Raw genomic sequence first — 25,276 nt, forward strand, 5'->3', positions numbered from 1 at the left:
CCATTCCTATGAAGTACTAGATTTTCTTTCATTTAAGGCTCTTTAGATTGAGTTGGGTATTTTGGTAACTTGTAATCAGAATTATACCAGTGGATGCATATTGAATTAGGAAATAATAGTGCCCCACATTCTGAGTGAGATCTGACAGCTTTATAGTACATGGGCTTTTTGTTATTCTTTTCTGGTTTCTCAGAAGTTTAGTTTAGTGGTTTGATTTTGAAGTGGGGGTTTATTTCTTTCCAGGTGGATAGCAACTGTTCCTCATTCATCTTTCTATCCCCACTGCTTTTCACAGTGCCTTTTACTTACAGGGCATTCAAAAAAATTGTTAAATTGACCTAGACCCAGCAGTCTGCCTGTATCCTCAGCATGCTTCCCCACCCCACCCCCACCCCTTGTTGACAATTATACGCATTTGTTGCTCTTTCCCTGTCGGTATACTGCAATTTTAAAGCTATACCACAAAGTATCGATGCTAGTAATTTTTGTGTAGTGCTTTCCGGCGTACAAGGTGCCATCTCATCTTTATCTCAGGAAATGGATAGGACAGCGGTCATCACCACCTTATAGGTAAGAAAACCAAGGATCAGAGGATTTAACCTGAAGTTTAATTTTATAACTTGTTCTTAACAAATTTCATTTTGTAATGGCATCCAAGACATTTTCTTTCGGAACAAATAACCCTGTGCTCAAAAAGAGCCCCTCTTCTTAGTACTTCTAAACGTAAGTGCTTGGATGTTCCCTAGGCTACATAAATAACTTATAATGATCAGCCTCTGCAAGCCTGGCCTTCAGAAGGCCTCTGACTGGGGACTGTTTCTGTCTCCCATGGACGCCCTCCCTCTGAAGAATTGCAAATTGCCATGAGCTAAAGCTCTTCAGGATTCACAGCTTGAGCGTCTCATTTAGTTAATTGGTGCTTATTCTTCAAATTGGGTTTCTCTCTCCAATGGAAGAGAAGCCGGAGTCTGCCTCTCTCTCTGTTTTTGCAACTTTTGCAGCTAAAAATGAGCTGTGAGATTTTGGTGTTTCTTACTTGGGCAGGTTCTCATATGGTTTTCCACACAAAGGCGTTGGGAGCTCTGAAGTCGGTCTCCTTCCCAAGGAATGCTTTCTCCTGTGGATCTCAAGAATGTGAAGGGCTCCTTCTCAATGTCAAGCATTGAGTTAAATGAATAAACATTTGTCCACCGCTACCCCCTCCCATGACACCTGTCCCAAGGATGAGGCTCTCAGGTTGCCTCTTCCCTTATGCAATCCCTGTTGCCCCATCGGCTTAAACCATTTGCTTTTTCCTGCACTTGGATCTCTGTCCCTGTGCCTCCCCAGCGTCTCTCTAATGATGGCCCCGCATGTCAGGATGCACAGCCTTTAGTTATGGAGCTAGTCTCTCCACTTCAAAACATCTTAGACGCTATTGGGTATAACACTTAATTTGACATTGTTTTGAAAATGGCATTGTGTGCCTATCTTGTCTCCTGCAGGGCAAAGATTGTGTTTTACATTGCTCTTGTTTGACACAAAGCATCTAGCATTTACCTGATCACGTAGAATGTTTAGAATTATCCCGGGAGTGAGTTTCCCAATAGGCACCTGAGGAATGCCGTTGCCTCTTGTATGCTTTATGGGTTATCTGCAGCTGAGTGCCTTGCCCGCTCCTCGCTGTGAGGCTGAGTACAGAAGCCGGCAGGCACGGCTTTTTGAGGGAATGAGTGGGTGTGAACTGAGCTTATATTGTCTGAAGGCATTCTTCAGCCAATTATAAGTACATTTTGGGTTTTTGGTTCCTGGGAAATTTGAAGGGGAGAGAAGTAAGAAAAGAAGAGCCGGATGCAGTGGGGTTGGCATTTTTGAATACTAAGAGAGAGAGATCTGAAGGTTCCCTCCGTTGTCCACAGTTGCACATCAGGTTTCATTTGGTGTCAGAGTCCAGGGATACTAACTCTCTGCATAGGTGCGTCCCCCTAAAAGTACCATTGCTTTCCCCCTTGAAGTACACCCCCGGCCAGGTGACGGGTTTTTGATCCTCTAAGGAGGTGATGTGATGGAGTCAGGGCAGGCTTGAGTCCCTAGGTGTGGGTTCCTGCTCAGCTACTTGCTGACTCTATGCCTTCAGCTTCTTGGCCTCTGTTTCCTCATCTGTGGCATGGGCAAACTAATAGTGACCCTTCTTCACAGATTTTGAATAGGATTAGATTTGTTAATAGGTATAAAGCGTTTGGGTCAGTGCCTGGTGCATATTAAGTGCTGTATTGGCCTTCAATATTATTATTATTTAAATATTTTTATTTATTATTTATTTATTTATTTATTTTTGAGGTGCTGGGGCCGGGGATTTAACCCGAGATCCTGTATGTGGGAAGCTGGTGCACAACCACTGAGCCACATCAGCTCCCCGTTAGATATTATTATTGTGCCTTTTAAGGTCGCTTCCTGCCTGGGCCTCCGGAGCTGCCCCTTGGTAAGCTGAAACTGCTGTCCTGGCAGACACTTGCCTCATCAACGAGGCCCTGGACCTCGGCTACAGGTACAGGTGCTTGTCCTGGACCTCAGCTACCTGTGGGTACCTGTGTCTCCTTGACTCTGCTCCCACTCCAGGTCCTCCCTCTTGCCCTTGCTCAGTTAGATCCTTTGGGGGGGGCACCCCTCTATCCTTTTTATTGGGAGTCCGCTTTCTCTTTTCCTCTCTGCTGCTCTAGTTGTGTATGTATGTTGTTTTCTTTTTTAGAACCTCCTTTAGCCCATGGCACCCAAACTTTAGTGTGCATCAGTCTCAATTGAGCTAGATGCCTGGGCCTCAGCCCAGAGAGTCCAGGTCGGGGCCAAGAATCTGCCTTTTTTAACCTGATGCAGGTGGTCTTCGCAGAGCCAGCCTCTTGCTCCACTCATCCAGCCTGTATGTCTCCTTTTCCCCAGCACGGGAGGGTTTTCAATGCCTTCTCTCCCAGGAAGCATAATGCCCATGAGTATGTTTCAGCTGGTCACTCTCTGGCTCAGGTAAATATATCATCATCCTTAAGACTGTTTTGGTTTTTTTTTTAAATCTACTTAAAATTCCACATTTATGTTTTTTTCTAGCTGGGGTCATACCTTAATCTAAAATCACTTCTTTGGGAAAATGATAGAAGATAGAAGGTGGCATTGCTCTCCTTTTGGCAAAGTGGTATAGTCAAAGGAAGGCTCCTGGGCTGGTGACTTGGGTTTCTGCCCTAACTCTCTTGCTAAACTGCTGTGTGACCTTGGTGAAGTCAGTTAACCTCTCTGGGCCTCACTTTCCTCATTTATATTATGAGCGGTTTTAACAGTTTGGACTTGCTGAAGTTCCCTCACAACTTTTTAAGTCTGTAAGTCTATGAATCTATTTAAATGTGCTGACAGCTTTAGAATGGCTAATTAATGAGTTTTTAGTGGAACACAATTAAGTGATAATGAAGGCCTCAGAAATAAACCTCTCCACTTCTAATGAGCTGAGTGGATGGGACTTGGAGTGAGTTTTTACTGAATGGAGCCCCTGGGAAGAGGGAACGTAGAGCCACAGGTTACAACTTGGGGACTAGAGGAAGCCAGGAATTGGGAAAAAGGTCACACGGCAGAGGCTGCTCGGTGGCAGCCTTGAAGCCAGCTGGGTGGGCTGGAATGGCGGCAGCTCTGCAAAGACCTGGGTGTTAGTAAGCCTGCCCGACGCTCATTTTCAGAACACGTTCACCTGCACTGTCGTTTAATCCTCCTACACCTGGTGAAATAGATTATCCTGGAACTTCTGTCTTCCCCATTGCGTGGATGAGAAATGGAGCCTCAGAGGAGCTAGCAAGTGGTAGCAGAGGATCCGGCGCCGAGCTTCTGGATTCCAAAGCCCTTGTCCTGTGGCTCTTCCCTGCTGGCTCCATCGTTCTGCAGGCACCTCCGCTGGCTGCTCCTTGTGGCCTCCCTATTCAAAGCCCTCTGAGAGGGTCTGCAAAGCCACCCTGGGCCGTGGCTTTGTGGGATGTGCCCTGGAGGGAGAAAGATCAGGCTGGCGTGGGAGGTGCCCAGTCTGGTAGAGGATCGGGGGAGGCGCCGTCTAAGGGACTTGTTGGGAGACCCTGTCCTTGCCGCTGAGACACAGCCAGGCACGTTGCAGTGCTCAGCCACGTGTTTGTCGATTGGCTGTGGTTTCAGCTTAAGAGGGAAGATGCCCTATGAGGGGGAGTGGGGAGGAAGAGAATGGGTGACCCAGAGAGGCTGGGGATCTTCGTCCCGGGGAGACAAACAATTCCATGGACCGGCAAGGAGGAAAACCCAGTCTGCAGTGGTCTGGGGAGGGAGGTGTCCTGGCCTGGGGCAGGGCCAGGAGCTGATGAACTTCTCAAAGGCTGACTGCTGGTGTCTTTGGCTGCACAGACACAAGACTCTGACCTTGGCCTTCTAGGTGAAACGGGGTGCTGGCATTATGCAGCATCTTTGCTGCAGAGGAAGGGAATGAGCGAGCGAGCCCTTATCTGGGTCCTGCCCTAGAAATATTTCACATAATAAAATCAGGACGGCTTAAGAAATCCATTACCCCTCTCAGCCTCCCACAGACACCCACGTGGTCTGAGGGAAGCCCGGGCGCCAGCCAGGCATGGTGGCCCCAGCCTCCTCCCCTGTAAGGCAGGGACGGGCGAGAGGATCTGGAGGTCCCCACCTGCGGGTCTGGAGGAGGAGCTTGGAGCGGGACAGAGGAAGGATTGGAAGGAGATAGAAGAAAGAAAGGGGAGAAAAGAGGAGGGTGAAGATAGAGGCGAGGAGAGGAAATTGAGGGAGGCTGCAGAGAGGTGAGGAGAAGGCGGGCGCTGCTATAGCGAGACCCCTGCGGGGCTTGGGCTCTGCTCTCCGCTCTGCCGCTTACGGGCCTGCGCGCTGGGCTGGAAGACACTGTGAGCTACGGCATCAGCACCTGCAGAGTGGAGATGGTAACCCCCGCCTCGTTGTTCCGAAGGGAAAACGAGCAGCTTATAAGCCATAAAATGCCACGCAAAATCACCTGTTAAATTCACAAGAAAAGGAGGATGAACCGAAGCTAGAAAAGAAGCAGGGAGGGTTGGGGGTGGGAAGCAGTGGAGAGCCTTTTCTGAACATTTTCTTCCCCCGAGATGTGGCCAGAGGAGAGTGATGGGAGTGGGAAAGAACTAACTGAAGGTGGACTAAGGAGGAAATAAAGTCCTCCCTCAGTGGCTGTTTGTATTCTGTCTGGCGGGCAGAGAACCTGGGGCGGGCTGTGTCTGGCTGGCTCTGCATGTCCAGGTAAGGCCTTTGCCTGGGAGACAACGGTCCAGGAGAGCCGGGGAACTGAATGCGACTCCACGCACGAGCCAGAGGCCCAGGGCAGCGGCAGGGCTGTCTCAGGCTTTCAGGTCTCATGGAACTTCCCGATTTCTGTCGGTTGTAAAACTCTAGAAGGCCTGAGGAGGCTGGTGGGAGGGGGCCGTGATAAAGGCCCACCGCAGAATCCTGGGCAGGAGGAGGAAAGGACTAGAAAGGAAAAAAGAAAAATTTGGGTAAAGAACATTCTGGAAAGCCTCAAACGAAGCCAGGGCCCTCGGTCCACGGTCCCTCCTTCTGCTGCTCGTGCCTGGATCCCCATCTTGGCATGAGGCGAGGCCAAGACGGGGGAGGCACAGGGCCGGGGTCAGGGCAGCCAGCTCCCCTGGCAGGCTAGATTTATGATTTGGCTGAGCTGGGGAGAGAGGGAGCTTGCAACCGTCCAGGGTATGAAAAGCAGCCCAGTGTTTCCTCGGGAGCCACGGTGCCAAAGGCAGGGGCATCCATCTGGCCTCACCATGTAGTACATTTGTCACCCTGGAGCCCGGGGCTTGGCTGGCCTTCCTTTTGTCATCTGCAGCCGTGGAGGCCAGCTTCCACTTCCAGCAGCTTCTGTATGGGGCCTGCAGCCCCAACAGGTGCTCTGAAGGCGAGTGGGGGGGGGATGCAGAGAGAAGGCGGGCTCCTCCCTCCCCTGGGACTCATGCTGGGCCTTCCAGCTGGTGCCCCATCAAAGCTGGTGTCTACTTACTTTCCCTGGGGATAGACAGCCTTCGAGTCAGAGAGGTGAACAGGCCCTTGGAGGTAGCCAGCCCTGTCGTTTCACTGTGTTCTGGGGAACCTGGGGTTCTTCTGAGCTCCTGTGATAGCTGTGTGGGGTGGCTGAGTGGGCAGGGCCCAGCCCCCATTACCAGAGTAGCTCTGCTTCTGTCTGATTGGTATATAGATGTGCCAGGTAAGATTTCATTTGAAGAATGGGTTCTGCTGTTGAACAAGTTTGAAGACCACGAATCTGTGCCCATTTCAAAGAGGAAGATACAGATACAGTGGGCCAGAGAAAGCCAGCAGTCCAGCCGGTTGTTGGCAGAGTAGGGACTAGAACCCAAACCTGCTGGCTCTTCCAGCCAGGGTCTCTCCATGATACTGGGCACTCCTTACCAAGATGCTGGCCTGAGCATTCACAGTCAACATGTCAACCCCTCTTCTCTTCTCATCAGTGCTCTGCCATCCCCCCACGGCCCAGCAGAGCTGGACTCCCTTGCAAGCTTGGGTGCCAGCTTTATCTCTGCCAGAGGGAATTATAGAATGCAGGCCATAGCTGGCCCAGGCAGCCCCCCTTTCAGGGCCTCCACGATCGTCTCCACGATTACAGCCTCTTCTGCCCAGGGTCTGTCTCCAGGCCCAGACTCTTGGGTTGTGACCACGTGGGCATCCCAGTGGGCTCTTGGTGGGTACTGAGGGTTTTCTGATAGAAGGTACCCTTCTTCTGAGGTCTCATTTGGCCATTCTGGCTTCGGATTGCTGGAGCTGATCTGGCTGCCCTCTGCCATGGTCTCCAGATTCTGTTCCAGAAAACCCTGGGCTGCCGTTTCTCTCCACCCCCAATAGCCCACGCCCTGCTTGCCTCACACGAATCCCCCAGCTATTACCAGGTTCCTGTTCCCAGCTTGGCTTGACATTTCATGTTCTGCCTCTGCTCCTGGGCTTGCTTTCCCAGCACATTGCCCCTCAGCCTCTCCCCTCTGGGCTTACGCCGCCTGGCTTTGCTCCTTCTGAACACCCCTCTTAGATTCAAGAGCTGGGCCCTTCTCCTTTTCCAACTAGCCCACCTGGAGGCTTCCTCCCCGTTGCAGGAGCCACCGTATCTGGGGATTTCACAGAAGAAGAAATTTCCTAGGGCCTGCCAGGCGCTGTGGGGAGGGAGGGCTCTAAGTATTTTATCTCATTCAGTCTTTATAGCAATCCTATGAAGTAGCTATTAATGTTCCCCTTTATTCATATGGGGAAACTGAATCTCAAAGATTTAGCAACTTGCTAAGCACCTCTGCTAACACACTGATCAGCATTCAAGTCCTGGTTCTCTCTAACCCCTGAGCCTTGGCGGTTCCCCCACGACACCCAGCTGCCTCGGAGCTCACGCATGGCCAAGCTCCTGACCTTTAGGCCCTGGGGGCACAGCCTTGCATTGACTTTCTCCAAATCCCTCATCCCAATCCCAGATCCTTCGCCCTGGTTACCCTTCTGCCCTATTTCTCTCTACGAACCCATTAGCACAAAGCGAGCGAGGCAGGGAAGTGTAAGAGACTGGGGCTCCCGCTGTTCCACAGGTGGAGGAAGATCAGACTGAGGGTGAGCCAAAATTACCTCCAAAGGAGGAGGAAATGGTAAAGCCACAGGTGGAGTCCTGGTCTTTTCAGGTTATGGAACAGAGAGATGTTCAGATCTACAGGTGGTTTATCTTACAGAGAGGGAGAGATGAGAGCTCGTGGAATCATCTCCACTCCTCGCCACCCCAGTCCGCAGACCTGCTTTCTACCGGGATGAATTGTGCCGGCAGCCTGGAGCTGCTGCTCCTCTTCATTATCTGTGGCATATCTTCATGGGGCTCAGGTGGGGGCTGAGGTAAAGGTAAGGGAGGTCTGTGGATGCCTGGGCCCCTTTCCTTGAGGAGCAGACCCCTGCTGATGGGAAGCTCCATGACTGCCCGGCTTCTCCTCCTCCCCAGCCCAGGACCCTCTTCTCCTGCAGGGGGACTCTGGCTCTGAGGTGGGAGCAGGGTGGGGAGAGGCTTCTGGGCTCTCCATCTTCTGGAGAATGGGATTGGGGCAGGGGGCTGAGGGAGGAGCGGTGACCAAAATGGGGCAGGAGAGGACCCAGGCTGGAGAAAGGGAGGACCGCTGCCTTTGTGGAATGCTTTTCTCCCAGAGTTGTTACAGGCTGAGGGAGCTGACTGCTGACAGCAGCAGCTGTGGAGGAGGCAGGCGCTTGAGGGCTGGCATTATCACCCCTTCTGGGCCGGTGGCAGTGGGGGTGGGGAGGAGGCGACGGTGATGTCTCCTGCCTCTTCGGAATGTGGGAGTCTCTCGCCACCCATTCCCCAGCCCTCCTAACTCAGGAGAGAGGAAGATCAGATGGAAATCAGAGAGGGACGGACAGCCCCGCAAGACGCAGGCACGGCGCTGCCTTACACCCCTCTCTTGCATACATGCACACATATGCACTGCTTCCTCTCTCACATACACGCTGCCTCTCACACCCCTCACTTGTTCACACACACACTCACACCCCTTTCTTGCACACATGCACACACCCTGTTCTCTCACACACACCGCCTCTCACACTCTCCTGCTCACACACACTTCTTCTCACATGTCCTCTTGTACACACACATGCTGCCTCTCACACCCCTCGCTTTTTCACACACAATCTCTCACACCTCTTTCTTGCACACATGCACACACCCTGTTCTCTCACACACACCGCCTCTCACACTCTCCTGCTCACACACACTTCTTCTCACATGTCCTCTTGTACACACACATGCTGCCTCTCACACCCCTCGCTTTTTCACACACAATCTCTCACACCTCTTTCTTGCACACTTGGACACACCCTACTCTCACACACATACACACTGCCTCTCACATGCCCTTTCTGGCTCACACAAACTCTCTCAGGATCTCTCTCTTTCTAAGCCAGGACATTCCAGCACTGCTCACTGGTCCAGCCAAAGATGAGGTATTTCTGGGATGAGCAGTCCACTCCCTGGGGATAATCATCCTACACCATCCTCGGGCACCTTTGAGGGAAGTCGAGAGAGGCAGCTGGCCCTCGGTGGGAGGCCAGCCTGGGCGCTGGTGATTGGTGTGTCACGCCGGGGCTGCGAGCAGTTTCCAGTGCTTTTGTCTGGTGCTGGGAGCCGGCTCAGCAGTGCGAGGGACAATCGAGCCGTTCCTGGGCAGGCTGCTGCCTTGTGTCCTGCTGTCTGCAGCCAGCCCGAGCCGCCCGGAGCTGCCAGGCAGGATGGAGACGTGCTCTTGTCAGCCCACCTGAGCACACGGCAGCCTGGGCTGACTTTTAAAGAGGAATGTTTCATTTCTGAGAGCAGTAGCAGCCGTCTTGACTGCCCTGGACTGAGAAACACTAGCTGGGACTCAAGTCCCGGCCCCTATCTGCCCAAAGCAAGCCCCGAGCAACCGTTTTGGAAACCTGGGGGCCAGGCGTGCCTGCTGCCCCCCGGGCATGCTCCTTGGCAGCAGGCTGGCGTCCTGAGCACTGGCAGTGAGGAGCGGGCAAAACTGTGCTGGGCGAGCCGGGCTCGGATGGGCCATGGGGCCGATGGTGCTGGCTTCCCTGGGATTGCCTCTCTTCCTGCCTGCCGTCTGATTTCCCCACACAGGTGTCTGGGCATAGAGTACCTGCAGCTGAGCCTCCAGTAGGTGAGTACTTGGACCGAAGTCCCTTTCTGTGGTTGCCAGCCGTGCCCCTGTGAGTGGCAGAGGGCCACCTCTGCTGCTTTTATTTGTGGAGATGGGATATTAACGTGCCTGTTCTCATGCCGCCGGGGCGGGGAGGAAGACGTGGGGAGCAGGGGCAGCCCGTGTGAGGAGGGAGGGCATCCTACACACCTTTTCCACCCCTTCTACCTTCCATCCTTCACTGCTGCCCTCCCCTGTCAGTCCCCTGGCTGGGAAATGATAAGAGTGGTGGCCCCGGAATGCCTGCTACTCACAAGCACTTCGGGGAGTGCGCAATTTGCACTCTTGCTGCCAAATACCTTCCAGCGGAAGGGTCAGGAACCAGAGTGAGGTTTGCCTCCGTCTTTCCCTGGCCAGGCGGTTTATCACCTCCGCACACCCTGACGGACATCGCCTCCCGGGGCCGGTGAAAGGGCTCTGTGATCCCTGTGCTTGCTCCCTTGGAGACCCGTGGGCAGCCGGGCTCCTGAAGGCCGGGCTGCTGTCGGCACTGCCAGCAAAGGGCATTGGAACTAGTGAGATGTTGCCCTGCTTTTTTATCTTTTTCTTTCAAAAAAGTGGTAGCTCTCCACCTCAGATGTGCAAAAATGAGAAACAGTGAGGCTGGAGAGGGCCAGCCCTTGGGGTCTAAGGGCTCCGTGTTATAGCTCTGTCCCCTGCCTCCCCAGCTAACCCTCGTCCTCAGTGGTTATGGTGGTTTTCAGCTTGGACTGCCTCTGGAAGTAAGAAGGTTGTGGCTTACGCATGCTGAGTGAAGTTGTGCTTCCTGAATTCCTATATTCTTGCATGTGCCCTCAATAACTCGCTTCTGGTTTCCGGGGGATGCCATCTTTCTAGGATTCCAAGCAGGCCTGTGACCATGTTTCCTGCTCCTTAGGAGCATCCAGTCTTTGCTTACATCTCTTTCAGGCCCAGACAGTGTATGTGCTTGGTCCAGGGGTCCTCTGACATCCCTTTGGACCATCTCCAACTTTCCAGCGGACTGTTGTGGGGGACGACTCTGCACCGCCCTCCCTCCATGCGTCCTGATCCCTGGGGACCTGTGTGACATCCAAGGCAGGACTGGAAGACCATGATTCTGACTCATTGGAGAGTTCTGTTCTTATGATCTGGAGTCACGGCACAGAGGGGGTGGCAGTGATGAGATCAGAGTTTCTCGACTTGAGCACTATTGGCATTTTAGACTGAATAATTTTGGGTTGGCGGGGGAAGGGGGGTGTTGTGCGGGGCTGTCCTGTGCATTGTTGGATATTTAGCAGTATCCCTCACCTCTGTCCACCAAATGTCAACACCCCATTTGTGACGACCAGAAACGTCTCAGTACATTGCCAAATGACCCCACGAGGGCAGAAGTCGCCTGGTTGAGAACCACTGGCCCCGGTTAAGGCTGCTGCTGCTGCCTTCTCTCCTTTGGCCTCATGAGGTTGGGTCTCGGGTGGCCAGGTGAAGAGTGGCCGTCCCCAGCCTGGAAGGGCAGGCCTCTGGGCCCATGTGGTCTTGATCAAGTTCCCACCCCCAGTCTAGGCTGGAGAGACACTCTAGTCTCCTCATCGTCGGGTCGTCTCACTGCCAGTGTGGCAATGAGGCTCGGGGCTGCTGGTGGGGGCCCTCCGTCTGTGCCACTCGAGGTCCTGTGGCAGGGCACAGCCCTTCCCTCCTGGCACCTGGCCAAAAACCAAAAGTGGTACTGAGGCCGGGTTGGGTTTAGCACCTGGGGTGTGGGCACACGACCCACATGAGTGCGTGGACACATGCACGTATTTGCTTGCAGCTCTCTGACTCCTGATATGGACGTGACTGATGTGGAGGTGAACCCTGCCTTGGCGAGCTTCCAGGGAGACAGACATCCTATTATGCCCTGATAGAGAAATAAGCCCATCGAGAGGATTCCGCGCCTTGCTTCAACTAAGCCTTGTCCTTTTAGGCAGCGTAACTCTCAGGAAGAGTATCCAAGGAGAGAAGAAGCATCTGAGGTTTCTTGTTTATCGGGATCCCTCCGGGGTTATGGGGTCTTGCTCTTCAGCAATCCAGAAGGGCTTCATGAAGGAGGAGATGTGTCAGAACCTCTAATGTTGGGGACGGGAGGCGGCATGGAAAGCGTCTGTGTGTGTGCACGCATCCTGTGAAGCCCTTGGTTCCTTCTCTTCTCTGGCTGTGAGTCTAGAGGGGTGGGTTAGGGAAGATGGCAAGGAGTGCCCTCTATCCCCATTCCTGGAGTAGGCAGGGGCCAATCCTTTCCCCCATGTGTCCCATCTACTCTGCTGAAACCTGTTTTCAGAGCAGGCTTCCCTGCCTTAGCACAAAAGAGGAACTTACAGGAAGCCCCATGGTGCAGAGCAATTATGGCCAGATTCTGATTTGTGAGATAGAGCAGAGCGGTGCTTCAGGTGGCACAAACCAGCAAATCATCTCCTAATCAGCCTGCTGGGCTTTGAAATGCCTTGTATGATCCATTTGCAGCAGATTTTATCTCCTAATGATGCTCAATTCTGGCTGGTAAGTTTGCAATTCCTAAACAAACAGCATGTGAAGAGCGGGGAAGGGGAGGGGGCTGGGCAGGGCTGCTGGGATCCGCCTTCACCCCAGGTAGCCCCTGCACATTGACCTTGTGGCCCTGACTCTCCACGGCATCCCTCAGCTACACAGAATCTATTTTCCCCCAGCAACTGTTTGGAAGCCTTTCACTTTCCCCTCCTCTCCCTCCAGGAGCTGGTTTTCTATGAAAATCTTGGCGGACCTTGGAGAAAGCGAGAGAACGTTCCCCAAATGGGCAGCTTCGGGGCAATCTTAGCTCTGTGCTTTGTGGCTTTGGACCCTAGAGGGTCGTGGTCATGCTCTGTGGTTGGTGGTTCCATGGACCCAGGACAGAGGGGGGTCCCCACCCTCCCTGTGCCTGCTCTGGTCTGGGCTGGTCACACAGGGCATCGTGGCTGCAGGCAGAGCCAGGCCTGGCCTGCTATACCTTCCAGGACTGACATGAGACTCATCCAGAGTAGGGCAGGGACAGAGAGAGCAGTAAGAGGCCCAGAGGCCTCACCTCACACAGAGTGGGCAAGTGTGTGCGCACGAGACCAGACACAGCCAGGAAGCACCCCTGCCCCTGGGGCCCTGCGTCCAGGGTCAGCTCATGGGGGGTCATTTTGAAGACAGGAGGCCACTCTGCAGCCTCGTGCAGCCCTGCAAGTGGAACCCTTCTCCTGCCACCTGAGCCTGGGCAGCACCTGGCAGCAGAGACCCTGACTCCCAGGACTCTCCGGGAGGACCATGGGTGTGCTCACAGGGAAACAGCACGTTCTGAGCCTGGAAACTGGAGGGAGCAAGAGTTGCTGCCCAGGGGTCAGTGCTTCCAAGCCCAGTCCCCCTGGCGAGGGGTGCTAAGTGTCAAACGTGTGCTGCTCAGATGCAAAAAGATTTTCCCTAATAGAGAAGGAAGGGAGATGTGGAGAGGGCATTTTGGAAAGGAGGGACTTTTGCCCATACTGTGCCAATCAGTCACAGGACCCCTGCTGGCCACCCCTACCCTGGGAGAGTTGCACTGAAAGGTTAGGGTGTGATTGCCCCTGAGGAACGGTGCTGAGAGCAGAGTCCACTTCTGTGGGAGCAGGAGGGCGCCATTCACCTCTGTGTTCGTCTCTTTATTGAGTGCCCACCGGCCCAGCACCAGGGTATGCCCTCTCAGCTTTGGGGAGTTTATGGCCTAGAGGGTTTGCAGGGTGAAGGGGCCAGGTGGGCTCAGACTGAGCAAGGTCCCCTCAGTGCCCTGGCACCCCGATGAGGAGGACGTTAATTGCTTTTCTGGCTCTTCTCCCAGCAGAGCTTTCCAGATCCCTCCCCAAGGCCTTCAGGAGATAACTGAAGGATGGGGTCAAGTCACAGCTGGAAGTGGGCTGCTCCCAAAATGCCAGTCCTAGAGGGGCTGGTTAGCTTCTCTCTCTCTCTTTTTTTTTTAATTAATTAAATAATTTCTCCCCACTCCTCATTGTTTGTATTTGCTATGCCTGTTTGTTTTGTGCTGGTCTTCTCTTTCTAGGAGGCACCAAACCGAACCTGGGACCTCCTATGGGGGAGGGAGGTGCCTAATCACCTGAGCTACCTTCGCTCCCAGCTTCTTTCATTCCTCATTGTGCTTCCGTGCTGTGTCTCTTGGTTGCGTCATCTGGTCATCTCCCTGCATCCTGTTGCGTCAGCCCTACATCTTACTTGTTTTCTCCAGGAGGTTCAGGGGTCTGAAACCAGACCTCCCATTCTATAGGCGGGAGCTCAGTTGCCCGAGCCACATCCACCCCTGGCTTGTTAACTTCTGCCCCCCACTGTTAGCAGGAGGCTCCCCAGTGCCACTCAGTGAGCCACACTGCCTTAAGAGCTTTCCACAATCTGTTGGTAGGACCTCTCTCTCTGCCTCCTGCCACTGTCTGCCCAACTTTGGGACTGATCACTTCCTCCCCGGCTTCTCATTGGGATCTTCCAGTGGAACCCAGGTGGTTAGTGTTTCTGTAGACCCTGCTTTATTGCATGGGGGATTCATTTTAACTGTGCCTGGGGTTTCCTCCTCCCTTTGAACTCACCTCCATGCTGGGGTTTCTGGCTGGACCTCAGCACCATCTTTGGGTCTTACCCCTAACACGCCTTCTCTTGTTCCAGTGGGGAGGGGACCAGGGAAAAGGGCTGTTAGTACCTGGCTCTGCTATTCGAGCTCAGCTGCCTCAGTTTCCCCTTATATGAAATAAGGGCTTTTGTTAGAACAGTGATTCTCAAAGTAGAGTTGTCCATGCCAGCAGCAGCAGCATCACCTGGGAGCTTGTTAGAGAAGCATATGTTCAAGGCTCACCCTAGACCAGGGGATCAGAAACTTTGGGGATGGGGCCCGGTACCCGGTTTGTAATGTGACCCCAGGTGATTCCGAGGCCACTCCAGTTTGAGGACCACCCTCTAGAACGTCTCTGGGCCCCCTTCCAACTGCAGCTCCATGGCTGGTCTCAGCATTTTCCAGCTCCCAGTAACTTGTGACTTGCAAAATATCCTGTTAAGTCCCAACCCGGGTTTTACCACATTCTGAAGCACTGACAGTTATCTTCAGGGCATCATTAAATTCTCAAAATTAAGGGGGAAAAAGGGACAAACCGAACCCAAATCCACTATTTATAACCTGGATTTTTCTAGAAAGGATTAAGGTAGTTCACACTCCCTTTAATTTCAATGACTTTTTCTCCCAGTCCCTTAGGGGAGGAAGCTGCAGAGGTGACTATGCAGTCTGGTGAACAATATGGCATCTGGGGCACACTCCTCTGATGCCCCCAAATCACTGCTGGGCCGGCAAGATGCTGCCGGGTGTGACCCCCACCCCCCAGCAGCATAAACATTCCTGCCCTTTCGGAGCTTCTGGTGAGAGCAGTGCCCCGGCAACTTTAATAAAGCTTCTATCCCCAGAGAAGCAGAGTGCTCTAACATCTCTCTCCTGCTGCTGGCATTTAGCCTATGGTGGAGTTAATTCAAGCAATACTAGTCACCGGCTTGCCAGTGAGCAGACCTCTTGCAGACCCCTAAATCCTTCTCACTGGGATGCTGATAGCAGCTAGAAATCCTGGCTGACCACCTGCAGTCATTCAAAAAACAGCACGTAAAATGCCCGTGCCGGTCTGGGAAGGCACCAAAAGAAATCGAATGACTGTCCCTGCCCTCTATGAACCAACCATCCGGGGGGGACAGTGCCTTGGGAGCCAGGGGGCTCCCAAAATGTTAGTTCATTCATTGAACAAATGAATAGCAAAGCATGTTCTAGCTGCCATTTCAGCAGTCCTCCCTCCTCCTGCTTTTCTTCCCTTCCACGCCTTCTCCCTCTCCCAGACCCTTGAGGTTTCCTTCCTTCCTTGCAGAAGGCTGGCATCAGTTTCCTGGAGGTCCTCAAACCCCAGCCCATCTGGCTCAATTGGGTCAGGTTCAGCATCCTGCTTTCCCCAGTTCTGTGAGGGGCCAGGCCCCAGCTGAGACCTTTCCCGGCCTTTCTCCGGTCTCCAAGGAGCCTGTAAGAAATGCAGCCTGAGAAAACAGCCTCCCTACCCTTCCCCCCACTCTCTGTTCTCCTTGCTCACTTCCCCCAACTCCCGGAGGCTCCCCTACGCCTGCTGCTCCCACCCTGTCCTGCTCTCACTGCCCTCCCATACTCATGTTTTATGCAGGAACATCCCCATTCTCACGGAAAGTGCAGCAAAGTTTGGGAAAGATTTCAGCCCTCTTTTGAAGAAGGTGGAGGGAATGCAGGGTTATGGGGTTAACCTCGGCTAAGAGATTTTCCCCTGGCCAGGCAGATACCCTTTCTAGTGTTCATGTGTGCGTGTGTGTGTGGGCGCGCGTGTGTGTGCTTGTGTGCATGTGTGTTTCTTGTTTCTCTTCTACCCAGTGTTTCTCTTCTACTCAGTGGTGGGGCCAGGGGAAGGAAAGCACAACACATGCTGCAGACACACACCCACGCACGCACGCACATGGGTCTGGGGCCTGCGTTACCTGCTTCTGCTTCTGCTTTCTGGGGGAGCGCCAGGAGTGCCTTATCCTGGACTTAAACATTCCCAGAATTTGGGAGGCACAAGGAACATGGATAGTATGTATTTTCAAATATTTGAAAGAAAATACGTGCAGTGCTTTTATGTGTGTTTGAGATTTTCACAAGATCCCATGCCCCTTTGTATATGGTTGCATTGCACTGATTTGTTTTTAAATAAAAATTGACTGGGTATATCAAATTGCATATTACCCTTCATTTTGCTAATAATTCCAAGTTTCCTGTTCCAAAAGTGCGGGAATCTAGGATCCTTCCTTTTCTGACAGTTTTTAAGAAGTAAGCAAAACCTTGAACAGAAGAATCCATCCATCTACAATACACTTAGAGTAAGACAAAGGACAGTATTGTGTTTTCCGGACTTGATGTTGGCAAGAAACAGAAATGCACTTATTTTCAGAAAAGAAATTGGGGAAAGAAAGGAGAAGGAAAACTTTAAATCTCATTGAACGCAATTTGCTTCACAGAACTTTATCTAATCAGCCTCATTCTCTGAGCCATCACCTAAAGTCATTTTTGATTCTTCTAACACTTCCTTTTTGTTATCGTCCCAGAGTCCTGACCACAGAAGATTTGCTTAGATTGAGACAAGCTTCTTTCCCTTTTCACATGTTAATTTATTGCATGATTTGTGCCATGTTTTTTCAAATATGGCTCCATTTCCTTCGCTTGCTGTAGGAGATGGAGGGGACAGATGGAGCCATACAATGGCACAGCCACCATGTTGGGATGGGGTTTGTTGGAATACCCCTGCTCTCTCCAGGCCCAGACCCCCAGAGATGCTTGACTGTCTGCAACTCTTGAAAGACTGTAGGACCTTTTGTGTCCTGAGCAGCTGGGTGTTTTTTTGATAATCTTTTTTTGATAATCTGTGAAATGGTGTGGCCATTCGACACTCACCAGTCCACAGATATGCCCCTGCATCCTAGATCTAGTACTTTCATAAAAGCTTGAGTTACTGAAGATAATATTCTTCCCATTTTTCATTAAAGTAATTTATTTCACTTTGCCCTGCACTTATAAGTAGAAATGTACTTGGATTCCCAGGAACAATTGATTTTTTTCTGTAGGTCATTTAGAAAGGAATGTCAAACAAGGTGCACCATTATCTGCAGATGAAAAGATTGATGTAGCTTGTTTAACAGAATATCTCATTGCATAAGTCTTAAAAACAGTTTTTGAGTATAAAAACACCCTATCCTAAACACTTGATTCATTCTGAAAAGTTTCCGAATCCAGAAATGTATACCCTATTTCAAAGAAGTCCTTGGGACAAAAAAGAGGGGGAAACTTCTGTTTTCTCCTTTGTGCTTTTTCCCTGGGCCTTCATACTGTCTGTCCTGTCCCAGGGGAAACTGTGTTGAACAAATTTAGAATAAAATCTATCTTCCTCGTCTGTAACTTCCTTTGTCACTATTCTTAAAGAAAAACTTTTATGATGTGCCCCGAATTTCATTCACCATGGCTTCTGGTTGGAGCAGCAAGACCAAGAGCATGAGAGAGGAAGAGAGCCAAGAGATAATAACATGAAGCTGAAGAGAAAACTGAAGACAGAAAGAGACTTGGGCAGCTTAGCAAACCCAGCTCACACAGTGATATGAGAGACAGGACTTTAGTGGCAAACCCAGACACTCTCCTGACAATGAGTCAACCCCCCTTAGCCATTGCAGGAGTCTTCGGGGATCTCCAAGCACCTTGTAGCCTTCTTCATTGGCTGTGGGGGTATTGAGTGGAAGGCCTACGCCGGACTTTGGGGTCCACCTCGGCAGCTTCTAGTCCTTGGGGGATGACCCTCTGTGAATGAGCCTATAGAGGGTGGCTTGAGGAAGGCAGGGAATAAGAGAAGAGGGAGTGTTTAGTTGGAGGATTATGGGCAAGACTTCTTCAGAAAATGCTGCAGGATGGTGAAGGTTGCCTCCTTCAGCCTTGCCAGCTGTTGATTTATTTATCCCTCTTCACAGCAAGGCCAATTAGGAGGCTGATGAATTAATTTCTTACTGAAAGACAAACTCTGGGGATTACCTGCCCTTACTACTCTCTCCTCCTTCCTCTTTTCCCTACTTCTGCTACCACATTCCCTGCCCCTTTCTCTCCCTCCTCCTTTGCAACAACAGTGGTAGAGAGACTCATAATACATAACATTTATTGAGCAGTTACTATGTGCTAGACTGTGTGAACTGATCCTGGCCAATGTGGCTCTGCCTGATGCTTAGGTTCTTTTTGGTAAATATCAGTGGCCTCCAACTTTTAGGGGTAGGTGAGGGCTAAAGGTCGTCTTCTCACCTCACCACCGGGTCACAGGTAAAAGGCAATCTCAGGTCAAATTCTGTCTCTCTGCAGATACTTATTTGTAAGCGAGCACAAAACAGTCATGCAACCTGTCCTGGAAGCTTGAGAAGTCCCAGCTGTCTGTCCTTTCAAGTGCTCCAGCAGCACCTGACCTGATAGTGTCCTTTGCGACAGAGGTCACAGGGATTTGGCTAACCATATCACCTTGGAGGAGATGTTAAAGGAGGTGAGATGGTGAGAAGTGCCCTGTAGACAGGGGAACCTGAATGATGACACAAATTCACTGATTATTTGAAGATTATGATGATTCATTATAGGGGAGGTGGGGCTTCAGCTTTCTCAGCCCAGGACAGCCCAGCATACATCGAACCTGCTCCCAAGGAGATTATCTTAGATTGGTAGAAAGAATACTAGAAATCAATGACATGGAGACAGAAAAACAACACGATGTATTCTTCAGGTGCCTTCAATGTGCTTCTCGTGGAGGCTGGGAAATAAATGAAGCCGCCCTTAAAGACCCGTGCCCTGGGGCTGCCCTCAGAGATGAGGCGGGCTGGCACCCCTTGCCTTTCCTGGCCAGCGGGAGGTTGAGGGGCCTCTGTGGTGGACAGATCAACAATCAGCACCTCTCACAGCAGCCCTGACCAGCCAGCCTAGGGGGCCTGTCAGTGTTTGTGCCTGCTTTTGTTTCCCACAGCTGCTCTAGCAAATACCATGCAATGGGTGGGGTTAAACAATGGGAATGTATTAGCTCAAAGTTTTGAGGCTGGGCAAAAGTCCAAACCAAGGCATCATCAGGGCCATGGGTTTTCCTCCCCCCTGGAAGCCTGGCCTTCTGGGGCTGGCTGGTGGTGCTTCTTGGTCCTGGGCTCTTCTGTCACGTGGCAAGGCACATGGCAGCCTCTCCCGGCCTCTCCCTTCTCTTCCAGGGCGCCCTTGACCTTCAGCTTCTTGTTTCCCTTGGCCTTTTATCTGTCTGAATTTCATTCAATCCTCTGGCAATAGGATTAAGACCCATCCCCATTGAGGAGGGCCCCACCGTGACTGAAGTAGCCTCATCGAAACGTCCTCCTTAGCATGGGCTCACACTCACAGGACTGGGTTGTGGGAGAACATGTTTTTCTAGGGTCCATCCAGCCCCAAACCCCCATCGCGCCCCTCCCTCCAGGATCAGAGGCGTGCTCCTCCCGAAGCCGCTAATCCTTCTTCAGCCTGTCTGAGAGAGTGACTCTCGAAAGAAAATGACCAGCTGGTGGACAGGCCTGGGACCCGAGCCCACCCCATTCCCGGGTGACCAGGGCAGCCGAAAAAACACACTCTGGCCCTGGGCCCGAGGGCCTCCAGGCAAGGTGCCTGGAGGAAACGGAGCAGTGGGATGAGAGGGAAGTGAATGGCCTCCCTGCTTTCCCCATTCAGTGCGTGGTTTCCATGGGGCCCGAGCGTGTTTACAGGCAGCAGACCTGGGTGGGGGGAGCCCTGGGGGCCCCGGGCTGCAGTGCTGCAGTGACAAGAAAGGGAAGGCTGGGGAGGCTGGGGCACTTGAAAAACCAAATAAAAAGTTGGCCGTCGAATGCTTTTTGCCAACCATAGTCAATTCTTAATTATCCTCGTAATGGGAGGAGCAGTGGCAGGAATGATTCAAAGCAGCAAATAATCCCAAACCATTTAAGCTACATGATTTTTAAAAGAGAGGGAAGGAGATTTCCCTTCCTAATGATGTCTGGCTCCGGCTGATGTTAAATGAGGGAAGTATTAACAGCGTGCTCTCCAGGGATCAAGGCTCGACCCAGTCTTATTTAACACGTTAATAAATTATTTAGAGTTCACATTTCCCGATTTTGTGAACGGGTGCTGGGAGGAGGCTGCCTGTCCTCCCAGGAGCCAAAGGAAACCCTTTTTCCAGGGATTATGCACTCAGTGGAGGAAATTCCTGAAGAGGGAAAATAAGGGGTTGGAGGTGTCAGGCTGGACCACCACTGCTCATGGGAGACATCCCCCACCTCAAGCCTGCGGCTAGAAGAGGAATAGGAGTCTCTGCTTTAAAATTCTTAATGACTCCCAGCTTCTCCTTGGATTTGGGGCATTCCAGGCCCTCCGCAGTGTGACCCGGGCTCCCGTCACTCCTGCCGTGCTCCAGCTGCTGACCTGACGCGGTCACGTGGCTCCATGAAACGCGCTTGGAATTGTACCCGGAATTCTGATCCTGATTCTCGCCCTCCTTCTCCCAAGCACATGCCTCGCTTTCCTTCCTCTTTCTCTGGAACGTGAGTCCTGCTGCTTCTCCTGAACCTATTCTTCAGAGTCCTGTTGCCCTCAAGAGCCACCTCTCTGAAGCCTTCGCTACTCCAAAAGTTCTCTCTCCCTTCTCAGAAAACCAGCGGCACTGTGTCCCTCCCTGCCGGCTCATGCCAAGCTCGGCCTTGTGTCACAGCCACAGGTGTTCTTGTCTCTTCCCGCCCAGACACCCCCAGGAGGCTTCTTGCTTTGTCTCTGCTCCCCGCACCGCCTGGCACACAGCCCCGTCCTTGGTGTGCCCCGTCCAGGGGTTCCTTGAGTGGAGAAGAAGGGGAACCCCCCACTGCAAGGGGTGTGCCCTCGGGAGGGTGGTGACCTTATTTCCCAGCAGGGCCCTCACCTGTGGGTTTTCACGAGATGTCGTCGAATGCAGACTCCTCTCACCACGTCAGAGCCGATGTTGGGGATACGTCTTTTCCTGGTTGCAAACGGAGCAGCCCCTACGACCACACGACTCCCACTGTGGGGTGCCCGAGGCCTGCCTCAGAGCCCCCTATTGCGCATGGCTTGCTAGGAATCCCCATGGGGCCTGGGGCCCACCTTGATGACAAGTGCCTTGAGCACAGGGAGGATAGAGAACGGTTCCTAAAGGTGGGAGGGCAGCCGTCTGGGATTTGTGGAGGTCATAAGGAGGGGCTTGTGCAAGCACGTGTGTATCTATTACACACACAGGCCTGCAGGAGCCGAGTGTGTGCTCTCTTCCACATTTATGGGTGCCCCTCCATTAACTGTGCCCATTCCTTCGTCACCATTTTCCCAAAATGCCACCTATTGACACACCTTAAGAAAACAATTTGAGCCATCACCCAGCCTCTTGGAGAACCCCTGCTAGTCAGAATGGCCAGCCTCGCTGCTGGTCTTGTAGGTCTCCAGGAAAGGAGAAATATATCCATCACTGCCCTCCCAGTGTCTCACATCCCGGGGACAGGGAGAGCTTCCTGGGTCTTTTCCATATGGACTTATCATGGGACAGGAGCAATTGTTTAAGAACTAAACAGATGGCAAGTGGATTTGGCTCAACTGATAAGACTGTCCATTTACCACATGGGAGGTCCAGGGTTCAGTACCCTGGCCCACATGTGGAGCTGCTACATGCAAGGAGTGCCATGCCACGCAGAGGTGTCCCCTGCATAGGGGAGCCCCATGCACAAGGAGTGCACCCGTAAGGAGAGCCACCCAGCGTGAAAGAAAGTGCAGTCTGCCCCGAAGTGGCGCCGCACACACAGACAGCTGACGCAGCAAGATGACGCAACAAAAGGAGACACAGATCCCCAGTTCCGCTGACAAGAATCCAAGCAGACGCACAAGAACACACAGCAAATGGACACAGAGAGCAGACAACGGGGCAGGGTGGGATGGGGGAGGAAAGGGAGAGGAAAAAAAAGATTAAACTGAAGGGAAATGATACTTCTTGGGATGGGGGAAGTTGGCAAAGCTTCCAAGTGAGAAAATGTCAGGTCAGCTGATGTGTATGGCCCAAAAAGTGTCACACACATGTAGGGAAAAAGAAGTAAAGTCATATCCACAAGTTGCGAGTCTCCAGTGGTCTGGTATAACCAGGAAACCTATCCAAGGAGCTTTTGGAAACATTCGCCTGAAGGCTTTGGCCCCATGTGCTGGTTTGGCAAGAAAGGCCAGCCAGACCGCCCGGCGTTCTGTGCGGGTGTTGGAAACAACGTGGCACTCGGTTCTGATCTCGGTAAAACCAGATGCATGGCTTCTTGTTCCTTCCTTAAGGGGGTGTCTTTCTGCGGTGAGACTAAAAATCTTACCAGGACTCTGGTGCGGGAAGGGAGGGGACTGGAGTATCCCAGTTGTGGAGGCTGAGACTGGGGTGACATGTGCACTGGATCTCCAGGCCCCTGAAATCAGAACAAATGAAGGGGCATTCCTGAAGCTGCCAAAAGGCAGCTTTGGCACAAATGAAAGTAAGTGCTGTTTACACAGCAGCTAGTAAACTTATCTGGCATTTGTAACCCCTGGGATGGTATAAGCTAAATATAGGCATAGACTTGCGGATGGTAAGGAGCATTCATGGGTGACAGGCACAGGGGTGTTCAGGGGTGCGGAGATGTGAGCTGGCCTCTGCGGTCATGTCAGGTGTAGTAGGTTTCCTCCTGGGGACCCCTAAGTACTCGCGGAGACAGCAGGTGAGCCAGGTCTGCACCCTAGTTTGGTTCTGATTTTCCCCCGCAGTGCGTTCTGGCACAGCTCACACTCACTTGGTCTTGCGTTGTCCTTAGGGCACTGGGCATCTCTGTCCCCTCTCTGGGTAATAGCCCTTTAGTGACCTGAGCATTTTGATTCTGACCTTCCACCTCCCATCCCCGTTTTTGTTCTTGTGTACAGTCCCAGTCCTTGAGCCGTGCTTCTGAGTCAGTCTTTGCACCCCACGTCTCCCTCTCTGAACCCCTGCCCACATGCTGTGCAATCCCAGGACGGGCTGAAGAAGTCAGGCAGGATCCGGGCAGGAGGACAGGGGAGTAGGGAGCGCTGCGGTGTTGGAGGTCACACGGAAGGGCTGGGCGCAGGGCACAGTGCCCGAGGGTCCTGGGAGAGAAAATGGCCCTCAGCCTCCAGCACCCCCACATCGTCCAGCTCCGCTGAACGTGCAGTCATTGAGCAGCTCCTTATTCCTTGAAGGGCACCGTGCCAGGTGCGAAGGATGAATGGGCCTTCCCAAGTCTTCTACCTTGCCTCTGTCCCCCACACAGCCCTTGCGGAGGTCCGGCCCTGGCCGCCCAGCTGCGGTCACCTGAGATGTGGAATGCCGGTGCGGGGAGACAGGGCTAACCAGCCACGGGCTCCTCCTGGCCTGCTCCTCCTCTCTCAGGGTTGTCAGCTGTTGGGTTTTCAGGTATACAACTTTGATCCGTGGTATATGGGAGTCCATTAAAGAACGGACTGTGTCATAAAGGGTGTCTACTGTCCTGTATAGATTTTCTTCCTTTCTGAATCAAGGCAGGTGTTTGGGATGCTGCGCGGGTCCCCGCAGCCCCGCGCCCCGCCTCCCAGGCCTGCCTGTGAACATTTGGCTGCTGCCTTCCCAGCTGAGTGAGCAGTTCTTTTCAGGGGCAACCGACTGCACACGGATTCCTGAGCCGTGAGCTCATCGGCCCCTGAGAGGCGGAGCTCTCCCACTGACTCACACGGGACAGAGAGGGGCACCCTGGGGACCTGGGAGAGGGAGCAGGGACATCCTGGGGCCTTGTGGGGAGAAGGGGCATGCTAGGGTCTGGGGGCACCCTGGGATCCGGGGGGATGGACACTCGGGTCAGGGTTAGTGCTAGGCCTGGTGTGGGCACGCGTCTTCCCCTCTGCCTGCAGCTCCGGCTCCTGTATCTGAAGCAAACACTCGGTGGCTCGCTGCCTGAGGCATGGGCTAGCTGGTGCTCTCTCCACCTGCCATTACCACCCCCAGAACCCGCCGGACTCAGTCTTACAGGGGTGGCCTGGCCCTGCCTCGGACGCCTTCCTACCACACACTCTTGCCTTCACCCTTCCTTTGGTCGGGAAATATTTATTGAGCTCTGCCTGCAGTGCTTCCCAAAGTGGATCCGTGGAGCCTTTGAATTGGAACCATCTGGAGTGATAGTAAAAAATGCTGACTCCTGGGCACTCTGCCAGATCTAATGCATCCGAATCTGGGGTGGAGCCTGGGAACCTGCCTTTTAACTGGCTCCCCCGAGCGATGCTTCTGCACCCTAACATTTAAGACTCCCTGGCTTTCTGTGTACAAGGTCCTGCCATCGTCCCTGGGCAGGTGTCACTTGGGCATGTGTTCCAGCGATCCAAAGAGGCTGGTTAGGCAGAGTGGTGGTCCCTGCTGCCCGGCCCTGACTCTTTGGGGCAAGGGTCCCAACCATGATACCCTCCATGGGACAGGGCTTAACTCCTGGGGCGTCATATGTAGCAAATAAAAATACAGGGCACCCAGTTCATTATGAATTTCAGATAAGCAACAAATAATATTTTAGCATAAGTATGTCTCATACAATATTCGGGACATAACAATTCTAAAAAAAAATTCAGAAAAGGTGTAGAAGTTACCTCCAGGAACTGGGGGCAAAGGCCAGCCAAGTTCTTTATTATAATACAGTGAATAAGGAATGGTAGGAAGGGTGGAAGCTTCCTCTTATTTCTCCAGGATGCCGGTGAAAATTAATATTTTATATGTTGAATTGGTAACTCAGAAAAGGAGAGGGCTCATTCATTCATTTACTCACAAATATGTATTGTCTATTACTTGCTAGACACCATTCTAAGTCTTGAAGAAACAGCAATGAATGAAACAGGCAAAGTCTTTTCTTTTATGGAGCATATATCTTTTGGGGGCAAACAGATAATAAACAAGTAAATGAATATATTTTGAAAACTTGCG

General features: G+C 52.4%; 1 protein-coding gene across 5 annotated transcripts in view; it reads left to right on the plus strand.

Annotated features, from left to right (window-relative positions):
* Window positions 1-25,276, plus strand: part of SEMA5B (semaphorin 5B) — a 133,073-nt gene that overhangs the window by 27,982 nt on the left and 79,815 nt on the right. Inside the window, exon 1 of one of the 5 annotated variants that reach the window (XM_058295683.2) lies at window positions 8,373-9,719. The exons of the other annotated variants lie outside the window; for them this stretch is intronic. The gene's annotated coding sequence lies outside the window, so the exon portion shown is untranslated. Of the gene's footprint in view, window positions 1-8,372; window positions 9,720-25,276 lie in introns of those variants that run through there. 5 annotated transcript variants of the gene reach the window in all.

This window comes from Dasypus novemcinctus, chromosome 4 (assembly GCF_030445035.2).
Source record: "Dasypus novemcinctus isolate mDasNov1 chromosome 4, mDasNov1.1.hap2, whole genome shotgun sequence".
Lineage (NCBI taxonomy): Eukaryota > Metazoa > Chordata > Mammalia > Cingulata > Dasypodidae > Dasypus > Dasypus novemcinctus.